Source organism: Chelonia mydas, chromosome 24 (assembly GCF_015237465.2).
Source record: "Chelonia mydas isolate rCheMyd1 chromosome 24, rCheMyd1.pri.v2, whole genome shotgun sequence".
NCBI lineage: Eukaryota > Metazoa > Chordata > Testudines > Cheloniidae > Chelonia > Chelonia mydas.
Genome location: NC_051264.2, coordinates 12324311 through 12336010, shown reverse-complemented (window position 1 = coordinate 12336010; position 11700 = coordinate 12324311).

The following is an 11700-nucleotide window of genomic DNA, read 5'->3' as shown; positions in this document are numbered from 1 at the left end:
AGATTCTGGGGGAGCCCCCCCAGCTGGCAGGAAGGGCCAGGGTAAGAAGAAGGGGAAGGGCCCAACCAAAAAGACCAGGCCCTCCATGGCAGGGACTGTCCCCACTGCCGCGGCCCCGCCACCAGCAGCAGCATCCCTCCCTGCTGTTCCCTCCACCAGCCCTGCGGGTGCCCCTCCCCTGGCCCCCAGGGCGTGCACTCAGGTGGCGGCAGCCCCCCCACCTGCTGCTCTGTCATCTCTCCCGCCCACCGCCTCCGCTACCGTCTATAGCGGCCGGGGCCCCTTTCCCACCATGACCAGGAAGCACAGCGTCCGTTGCCTCCTGGTGCCCGCCTTGCCCCATGTGCAGACCTACATGTGGGTGTTGCCGAGGGTGGTGGGGCCCACGGCCATTGTGGCGGCCTCCAAAATGTACGGAAAGATTGTCTTCTTCTTAGCGTCGGAGGCCGCCGCTCTTGAGCTGGTGGAGAAGGGCCTGGCGGAGGTGGGTGTTTGTCCCCCTAGAGCCACTAGAGAATCTGGGTGTCTGTCTGGTCCTGACCTCTGTCCCTCCCTTTCTTCCCAATGTCGCCCTATTACCCGCTCTCTCCACCCTGGGGAAACCCATCTCCGTGGTCAGCCCTCTCCCGTTGGGCTGCAAAGACCCCGCCCTCCGTCACGTCCTCTCGTTCTGCCGGCAGGTGCAGCTTCAACTGCCGCCGGCGGCACATGATGGAGAGATGCTCGAGGGGTCATTCTTGGTCCCCCTACCAGGGGCCTGTTACCGGGTGCATTATTCTACGGGGGAGACCTGGTGCTACCTCTGCTGGGCGATGGGGCAGGTCCGGGGGGGCTGCCCCCTGGTCCGGCAAGGAGGGGCATCCGGGACCCCCAAGCCCTGACAGGGCACCGGCCCTGTCATCGCCAGCACCCCTGGCTGCCCAGTGCCCAGAGCCGCCCCTCCTCCTCCTCAGTCCACCACTGCTCCCGCTCGGGCCCGAAGGGTACTTCCCCCAGCGTGCCCAGACAAGCGGGAGAGCCCCACCTCTGCTGCATGCAAACTGGTGGGGCCCCTAGAGGAGGGTGCGGCAGGGATGCCGTTGGGCATGGGAGAGGGCCCGCCCCAGGGGGAATCTTTCCTCCCTCGTGTTGCCCCACCGTTACCCCCCCGAGTCCCTGAGCCATCGCCCCTGCCCCCTGACCCGACCCCTGCTACCAGCCCCCGGATAATGCCATGGAAGGCTGGGCCCTAGTCCAGGGGAAGCAGGGCAAGTGAAAGGCTCAAGCTCCACTCCTCCCATCCGATGCTGAAGCCCCTCAGAAGACCAGGAAGGGGGGCACAGATGCCAAACCTTCTGCTTTGCCCACGGGTGCGTTTCATCCACCGGTGCTGGCTGGGGAAGACGTGGCAGCACTGGAGGGCAGTACCTCCCCTCCATTGGAGTCCCTTCCTTCAGAGGCCCCTGATGGAGCCCCTCCTGCCCCATTCACATCTGGAGCTCCTGTGAGCCCCGAGGCGAGCGTCGCTTCGGGCGCTGCCGGGCAGACCTCCGGGGTGGTGGAAGGAGAGCTCCCCTCCATCTACGAGGCGATCGAGGCCCAGGGTCTGACCCCGGTCACCCAGGAGGAGGATGACCCTCTGCCAGTGCGCCTCGATCTGAGCGACCTCACCCCAGACCCCCTTTCCTCATGCTCCCTCCCCCAAACCGCTGCTTCTGCTTCTGCCTCCGAGGGTCCCCTGGGCTCCTCCATCTGCCCGGCCACAGGTGGCACCCTGCTGTCGGCCACCGAGCCCACTGAGGCAACGGCCGGTGCCACGCGGCCGGGACCCGAGCCCCATGGGATGTCACTCGTAGGTATGTGGCAACCGACCTCCTTCCCGGGCGGGGATCCCACTGAAGATTGTCCACCTTTCGATGCTGTGGCTACCATGCCGGCCATGGAGCCAGAGCCAGCATCACAGAGGGCCCCCTTCCCACCCCCCAGATCCCTGAGCCTGTCCGAGAGCGGCCACTTCCCAGCGGCATGACAACTGGAACCCAGGATCCTACCTTTGCCCCTCTCCCTGACTCTGCTCCTAACCCCTGCCCTGCCCCTACTCTTAATCCCTGCCCTACCCCTGATGCCAACCCCGTCCCTATCCCCTCCACCTCCCGTGATACCGTTGCCTCCCCTGGGGCCATCATCTCCTCGCTCCCAGAGATAGCCCCCAGGGAGCGGCCTCTGTATTTCCCTGTCCTGACTCACCAGGGGCTGCTATTTTCCCTCCGCTGCCCCCAACTGAATCGGGGTTTGAAGGGGCCATGTGGCGCCAGCCCATCAGGTGCCACGTTGGGTGTCCACCCCTTGCCTGCCCATCTTGGTAGGCCACGGGGCTGTGTCAGAGGCCCCTCCGGAGGAAAGCCGGGGGCTAGTGACCCTGGCCCCCCATACGCTGCAAGAGGAGCTGCAGGAGTTCCTTGAGGACGTCCGTGGCTCCCGTAACAAGGTGCAGCTCGCTCTCCAGCGATGGGGGGACTTCCACGAAATCCTCTGGGCCACAAGGGCCCTCATGGGGGAGGGTAGAAGGACCAGGAAGCAGGCCACCGCGGCCTACCAGTGGGTCTGCCTCTTCCGTGACTCCTTACTCACCTACGGGGTAGGTCACGTTTTGTTGCGCGGCCTGACGGGGGCCACGAGCAACCCTGCCGGCGAGGATCCCCCCCACCCTCCTCATGGCACCTCTCATTGTCGCAACATTGAATACCCAGGATTGTAGGATGGGCCTCCACAAGTGCCAGGTGCTCTCCTTCCTTCGGGGGGGGGGTACTCTGTGGTTTTCCTGCAGGAGACCCCTATGGATCCTGCCGCCGAAGACAGCTGGCAACTGGAAGGGGTGGACAGGGTCTACTTTAACCATCTCACAGTTTGTACGGCTGGAGTGGTGACCCTGTTCTTCCCCGACCTATGGCCTGAGGTGCTGAGGATTGCCGAGGCTGTGCCGGGCCGCTTGCTGCACCTCTGGGTCCACATGGAGGGGCTTGTGGTCAACCTCGTCAACGTCTATGCCCCGACATCAGGCCTGGAGCGGCTGTGTTTCTATCAGCAGGCGTCTGCCTTCCTTGGCACCTTGGATCCTCGCGAGTGCCTGGTCCTGGGCGGGGACTTTAACACCACCCTCAAGGACAGGACCGCTTGGGGACTGAGCAGTGCCCGGCTGCCGCGGACGTCCTCCAGGAGATAGTTGAACATCACTCCCTGGTGGACGTCTGGCGCAACCACCACCCGGTTCACCTTTGTCCGGGTGGAAGCCCATCAGTCGCGCCACTCCCGGTTGGACCGCATCTGTTTATCACATTTCCACCTTTCATGAGCCCACTCCTCCAGCATCCGGCCGGCCCCATTCTCTGATCATCATTTAGCCACTGTGATGGCCTCTCTCTGTGCAGAGAGGCCAGGACTGGCCTACTGGCATTTCAACACCAGCTTGTTGGAGGATGTGGGCTTCGTGGACTCCTTCTGGGAGTTCTGGCTGGTGAGGGCAGCGGTGTGCCTTTCCCTCTGCGTGGCGGTGGTGGGACCTGGGGAAGGTGCGCGCCTGGCTCTTCTGCCATGACTACACCCGGGGCGCCAGCCGATGGAGCGATGTGGCGATAGAGCAGTTGGAATTGGAGGTCTTAGAGATGGAGAGGCATCTGGCTGCCAGCCCCGAGGATCTGCCCCTGTGCGAAGTGTGCCGGGAGAAGCGGGAAGAGCTCTGGGTCCTCGAGGACCATCGGGCCTGGGGTGCCTTTGTTCGATCCTGCATCCTTCGGGAGTTGGATTGCGGCTCCCTCTTCTTCTACACCCTGGAGAAAAAGAGGGGGGCCAGGAAACATGTCACCTGCCTCCAAGCAGAGGATGGCACCCCCCTCACGGATCCGGCGGAGATGTGCTGGAGGTGTGCTTCTACGCAAGCCTTTTCTCCCTGGATTTGACCAATCCTAACGCTTGCAGAGTGCTCTGGGACGAACTCCCTATGGTCAGCGCGGGCGACAGAGACCGGCTAGAGCTGCCTCTCACTCTGGCCGAGTTCTCGGAAGCCCTCCGTTGCATGCCCACCAACAAATATCTGGGCATGGACGGGCTGACCGTGGAGCTCTACCACGTGTTCTGGGACGTCCTTGGCCTAGACCTCGTCACCGTCTGGGCCGAGTCCTTGCAGAGCGGGGTCCTCCTTTTCTCGTGCAGGTGAGCCGTGCTCGCCTTATTGCCGAAGAAGGGGGACTTCCGCGATTTATGAAATTGGCATCCCATCTCGCTCCTCAGCATGGACTACAAAGTTGTAGTGAAAGCCATCTCACTGCAGCTAGGGTCTGTGCTGGCAGACGTGGTCCGACCAGACCTACACCATCCCAGGCCGCACCATCTTTGACAACCCGTATCTGGTCCAGGATCTCTTGGAACTCGGGTGTAGGGACGGTCTGTTGTTCGCCCTCCTGTCCCTGGATCAGGAAAAGGCATTCTACAGGGTGGACCACGGGTATCTCCTGAGCACTTTGCGAGCATCTGGCTTCGGACCCCAGTTTGTGGGTTTTCTCCGGGTGCTGTACGCCTCCGCAGAGTGTCTGGTCAGGCTCAACTTGACCCTGACCGAACCAGTCAGCTTCGGGCGAGGAGTACGGCAGGGGTGCCCCCTCTCGGGCCAGCTGTACGCTCTGGCGATCGAGCCCTTCCTCTGTCTCCTCCGCAGGAGGTTAACAGGGTTGGTGCTGTGGGAGCCGGAGCTGCAGCTGGTCCTGTTGGCGTACACTGATGATATCCTCCTCGTGGTCCAGGACCCAGGCGACTTGGCGCGGGTGGAGGCTTGCCAGGCCATCTATTTGGCAGCCTCCTCCACCCGGGTCAACTGGGTCAAGAGCTCTGGCCTGGCGGTCGGGGACAGCTGGCAGGAGAGCTCCCTCCCACCTGCACTTCAGGCCATCTGGTGGAGCGTGGGTCTGCTGCTCTATCTCGGCATTTACCTTTCTGCCACGCATCCGTCTCCATGAGAGAACTGGCACGGTTTAGATGGCAGGGTGATAGAGCGGCTCTGGAAATGGACAGGACTACTCCGGTGCCTCTCCCTTCGAGGGAGAGCGCTGGTGCTTAATCAACTAGTCCTGTCCATGCTCTGGTACCGGCTCAACCCTCTGGTTCCAGCCCTGGGTTTCCTGGCCAACCTCCGGACATCGATTCTGGAGTTCTTCTGGTCAGGACTGCACTGGGTCTCTGCAGGGGTTCTCCATCTGTCCCTGGAAGAGGGAGGGCAGGGCATGAAGTGTCTCCACACTCAGGTCCATGTCTTCTGCCTCTAGGCTCTGCAGAGGCTCCTTTATGTTGCAGGTAGTCCAGCGTGGAGTGTAATGGCGCATGCCTTCCTGTGCCGCTTCCGAAGGCTCCGATATGATCGGCAGCTCCTTTATCTCCATCTGTGAGGTCTTCCATGAGACCTCTCCGGGCTGCCGGTCTTCTACCAGGACCTCCTCCTGACCTGGAAACTGTTCTCAGCGACCAGGTCCTGTGGCGGCCACTGTGGGGGCAGATCTCCTCGCGGAGCCCCTGCTACACAACCCCCAGCTCCATGTGCAGGTGGTGGAGTCCCCCTCAGTGCGCCTGAGGTTGGTCCTGGCAGAAGTCACCAGAGTCGGAGACCTTCTGGACTACGACCGGGCAGATCCTATGGCCAGATGTGCACCAGAGATAACTGCGCTTGCCAGCACCTTGGCCCCAAGCTGACAATCCCGGTGATTCTGGGCAAGTGGCACTTAGAAGCCCGAGTCGACTTGGGGTGTGGACAGACTTTGATATGCTGGTGGCTGATCCCAGCCCCTGACCAGATACGAGGTCAGATTAGCCTTTGCTGCATCGATGGGAACAAAGAGGTCTACCCCACAGCCCAGGTGACACTGATGGTGGCCAGACTGACAAGGGGAATGCACATGGGTGTCGCTCCAGTGCTGCCCTATCCCTGGCCTGGGTTCCACCAGGTGATGCAAACTGTCGGTCACCAAGGAACCCCCACCCAGACGGTTCTCGAGGGGGACAACCCCGATGATACGGAGGTGGAGACTGAGGAACCAGGCCTAAGTGACTTCGAGGGTGTCAAGGTTCCTTCCCCACTCTGAACTCTAGGGTACAGATGTGGGGGCCTGCATGAAAACCTCCTAAGCTTACTTTTACCAGCTTAGGTTAAAACTTCCCCAAGGTACAAATTAATTTTACCCTTTGCCCTTGGATTTCCACTGCCACCACCAAACTTTATCTGGGTTTACTGGGAAATGTAGTTTGGACACATCTTTCCCTCCAAAATCCTCCCAACCCTTGCACCCCACTTCCTGGGGAAGGTTTGGTAAAAATCCTCACCAATTTGCATAGGTGACCACAGACCCAAACCCTTGGATCTTAGAATAATGAAAAAGCTTACAAGAAGACTTTTAATAGAAGTAAAGGAACCACCTCTGTAAAATCAGGATGGTAGATACCTTACAGGGTAATTAGATTCAAAACATAGAGAATCCCTCTAAGCAAAACCTTAAGTTACAAAAAAGACACACAGACAGAAATAGTCATTCTATTCAGCACATTTCTTTTCTCAGCCATTTAAAGAAATCATAATCTAACACATACCTAGCTAGATTACTTACTAAATGTTCTAAGACTCCATTCCTGTTCTGTCCCCGGCAAAAGCAGCATACAGACAGACACAGACCCTTTGTTTTTTCTCCCTCCTCCCAGCTTTTCAAAGTATCTTGTCTCCTCATTGGTCATTTTGGTCAGGTGCCAGTGAGGTTACCTTTAGCTTCTTAACCCTTTACAGGTGAGAGGATTTTTCCTCTGGCCAGGAGGGATTTTAAAGGGGTTTACCCTTCCCTTTATATTTATGACATGCCCCCCAAATCTCAGCTAGGGTGAAACGCTGGCTGGGATTTCTTCCTGGAGCTCTAGGAAAAACAGAATTAATAAGACACATGCACCTCTAAATATACTACCAAGTACATAAAGACTAACAATATTTTCCACATCTCAAGGACGATTTTAACCAGTTGATTCTGGGAAACTTTCACAGGAGAGTGCATCAGCCACTTTGTTAGAAGCTCCTGAGATGTGTTGGATGTCGAAATCAAAATCTTGGAGAGCTAAACTCCACCGAATAAGTTTTTTATTATTTCCCATGGCAGTATGAAGCCACTGTAGCGCAACATGGTCGGTTTGCAGGTGGAAACGCTGTCCCCAAACATATGGGCGTAGCTTTTCCAGGGCATAGACAATAGCGTAACATTCTTTTTCACTGACCAGTTGCTTTCCCTCTCACACAGTTTTTTGCTGAGAAACGCTACAGGGTGGAATTCTTGATCAGGTCCTTTCTGCATTAAAACTGCTCCCACACCACGCTCGGACGCATCTGTGGTTACTAGGAACGGTTTGTCAAGTCTGGGGCCCTTAGTACAGGGTCAGACATGAGTGTCGCTTTAAGGTGGTTAAAGGCCTTCTGACACTCTTCGGTCCACTGAACGGCATTTGGCTGTTTCTTTTTGGTTAGGTCTGTCAGTGGGGCGGCGATTTGGCTGTATTGCGGTACAAATCGTCTGTAATAACTGGCCAAGCCTAAGAAGGATTGAACCTGTTTCTTTGACTTTGGGACAGGCCACTTTTGGATAGCATCCACTTTGGCCTGTAGGGGGCTGATAGTTCCTTGACCCACCTGGTGTCCAAGGTAAGTCACTCTGTTTAGGCCTATTTGACACTTCTTAGCCTTAACAGTTAGTCCTGCGTCCCTTATGCGCTCAAGGACTTTTTGTAGATGTTCCAGGTGGTCTGCCCAGGAATCCGAAAATATGGCCACATCGTCAAGGTACGCGACTGCATTTTCTCCTAATCCCGCTAGGAGACCATCTACAAGTCTTTGGAAGGTGGCGGGTGCATTTCGCAGCCCGAAAGGGAGTACATTAAATTCATACAGCCCAAGATGTGTAGTGAAGGCTGACCTTTCCTTGGCGGATTCATCTAGCGGTACTTGCCAGTACCCCTTGGTTAAGTCCAAGGTAGAGATGAACTGGGCCCGTCCCAGTTTCTCTAATAGTTCATCTGTGCGTGGCATTGGATAGTTGTCTGGGCGAGTTACAGCATTTAGCTTACAGTAGTCCACACAAAAACGTATCTCCCCATCTGGTTTGGGAACTAGAACCACTGGAGATGCCCATGCACTTCCAGAAGGGTGGACTACACCCATCTGTAACATATCCTGGATCTCCCGTTCTATAGCAGTTTTAGCTTGAGGAGACACCCGGTAAGGTTGGACTTTAATTGGGTGAGCATTACCTGTGTCAATGGAGCGGTATGCCCGTTCAGTCAATCCTGGGGAGGCTGAGAATGTTGGCGCGTAGCTAGTGCACAGCTCCTGGATCTGCTGTCGCTGCATACGCCCAAGGGTCATGGAGAGGTTCACCTCTTCCACACCACCAGCACTTTTCCCTTTGTAGTAGACACCTTCAGGCCACTCAGCGTTGTCTCCTCCCTGGGCTGTAAACTGACAAACCTTTAATTCTCTGGAATAAAAGGGCTTTAGAGAATTAATATGGTACACCTTAGGCTTTTGGTTGGAGGTGGGGAATGCTATGAGATAATTAACAGCTCCCAGGCGCTCCTGGACCATGAATGGCCCTTCCCACGATGCTTCCATTTTATGGGCCTGGAGCGCCTTTAAGACCATGACCTGGTCCCTTACTTTGAAGGAATGCTCTCTGGCATGTTTATCATACCAGGCTTTTTGCTCTTTTTGAGCATCCCGTAAGTTTTCTTTAGCAAGGGCTAAAGAGGTTTGGAGGGTGTTTTGTAGGTTGGTTACAAAGTCCAGAATGTTAGTTCCTGGAGAAGGTGTAAATCCCTCCCATTGTTGCTTCCCCAACTGTAATGGCCCCTTAACCTCACGGCCATATACAAGTTCAAATGGGGAAAACCCTAAACTGGGATGTGGTACAGCTCTGTACGCAAAGAGCAACTGCTGCAACACTAGGTCCCAATCATTGGAGTGCTCATTTACGAATTTACGTATCATGGCCCCCAAAGTTCCATTAAACTTCTCCACCAGGCCATTTGTTTGATGGCGGTAAGGAGTGGCAACCAAGTGATTTACCCCATGAGCTTCCCAAAGGGGTTCCATAGTTCCTGCCAGGAAATTAGTCCCTGCATCTGTGAGGATGTCGGAGGGCCAACCTACCCTGGCAAAAATGTCTGCTAGTGCCTGGCACACACTTTTAGCCCTGGTGTTGCTTAGAGCTACTGCTTCCGGCCATCGGGTGGCAAAATCCATGAAAGTCAGTATGTACTGCTTTCCTCTGGGTGTCTTTTTCGGAAAAGGACCCAGAATATCCACAGCTACTCACTGAAATGGAACTTCAATGATGGGGAGTGGCTGGAGAGGGGCTTTGACCTGGTCTTGGGGTTTTCCCACTCTTTGGCATACTTCACAAGACCGGACATAGGTAGAAACATCCTTGCCCATTCCCTCCCAGTGGAATGATCCCCCCAAACGGTCTTTGGTCCTGTTCACCCCAGCATGGCCACTAGGGTGATCGTGGGCTAAGCTCAAGAGCTTGGCCCGGTATTTAGTTGGAACTACCAACTGTCTCTGAGGATGCCAGTCTTCCTGGTGTCCACCAGAAAGAGTTTCCTTGTATAAAAGTCCTCTTTCTACAACAAACCTGGATCGATTAGAAGAGCTGAGAGGCGGTGGGTTGCTCCGTGCCGCCGTCCAAGCTCTCTGGAGGCTTTCATCTGCTTCCTGTTCGGTCTGGAACTGTTCCCTTGATGCTGGAGACATCAGTTCCTCATTGGATTGTGGACCTATGCATGGTCCCTCTGGAAGCGATGTAGGGGATGGGGCTGTTTCTGTTGACTGTGAACTGCTCTCCGCTGGGACACTATGTTGGGGTTCAGGCTCCGGCTGAGCCTCTTGTGTAGGGTTATGGGCTGCTGCTGGTTCAGGTTCAGTGGGGCCCTCTGGTGTTGAGGTTGCAAGTACTGGATTCAGTGCTGGCAATGGGTCTGGTGCTGGTTGTTCCGCTGGTTCCGGTTCTGGGACTGGTTCCGTCTGGGTCTCTGGGACTGGATCCACTACTGCTGTTGCAGACATTGACCTGGGGTCCGGGTCCATCACCTCTGACCGGGTCCTGATAGAAGTTTCCGGAACAGAGATAGGCCCGACGGCTTGTTTAGCCTGGCTTCGGGTGACCATTCCCACCCTCTTGGCCCGCTTCACATGATTGGCCAAGTCTTCCCCCAACAGCATGGGGATGGGATAATCATCATAGACTGCAAAAGTCCACGTTCCTGACCAGCCCTGGTACTGGACAGGCAACTTGGCTGTAGGCAAATCGAAAGAGTTAGACTTGAAGGGTTGAATCGTCACTTGGATCTCTGGGTTGATTAAATTGGGGTCCACTAAGGAAGCATGGATAGCTGACACTTGTGCTCCGGTGTCCCTCCACGCGGTGACCTTCTTCCCGCCCACACTCACAGTTTCCCTCCGCTCCGAGGGTATCTGGGAGGTATCTGGTCCTGCGGATCTTTGGTGTGATTCTGGTGCAATGAACTGTAATCTGTTGGGGTTCTTGGGGCAGTTGGCCTTTACATGCCCCAGCTCGTTACATTTAAAACATCGTCCAGCTGACGGGTCACTGGGGCGAGGTGGGTTGCTGGAGAACGGGGTGGTGAAACGATAAGGTGTCTGGAGGGTTCTTTGGGAGGTAGGTGGGGCCTTGGGCAGCCCCCGGTATTAGGGTGTGGTCTGGGGTTGTCCCTTCTGGTCTCCGCTCCAACTGCGACCAGTTTTCTTCTTCTCTGCCACCTCCACCCATCTGGTTCCAATCTCTCCTGCCTCGATTACAGTTTTGGGCTTCCCATCTAGGATGTATCTTTCTATTTCCTCAGGAACACCCTCTAAGAATTGTTCCATTTGCATTAGGAAGGGCAAACTTACTGGAGATTCAACACTTGCTCCTGATATCCAGGCATCCCAATGTTTCACAATGTGGTAGGCATGTCGGGTAACTGACACGTCTGGTTTCCACCTTAGGGCTCTGAACCTCCGACGAGAATGCTCAGGTGTTATCCCCACTCTGACTCTTGCTTTGGATTTAAACAGTTCATACTTGTTCATGTGTTCTTTAGGCATTTCAGCCGCCACCTCAGCTAAGGATCCACTGAGCTGCGGCCTCAGATCTACCATGTATTGGTCGGTAGAGATGCTGTACCCAAGGCAGGCCCTTTCAAAGTTTTCTAAGAAGGCCTCCGTATCATCGCCTGCCTTGTAGGTGGGGAACTTTCTGGGATGGGAAGTGGTACCTGGAGAAGGATTGCTAGGGTTTGTTGGTACATTCTGCTGAGCCTTTACCTTCTCCATCTCCAGTGCATGCTTCCTCTCTTTCTCCTTCTCCTCCTCCACATGCTTCCTCTCTTTTTCCTTCTCCTCCTCCACATGCTTCCTTGCCTCCATTTCCCTCCTGTGGGCAGCCTCCTGTACCTCCTTCTCCAGCCGCATGAGTTCTATCTGTCTTTCATGTTCCTTTTGTTTTTCCTCAGCCTGAAATCTGGCTAATTCCAGCTTTTGTTGAGCCGTGGATTCTGTCATCCTAACCTCTCTGTTTTTAACTAACTTTACACCCGAGGTTTAGAAATAAACAAACAAAACTTGGCTGTAAAATTTTGCTGTGCTGGAATAGG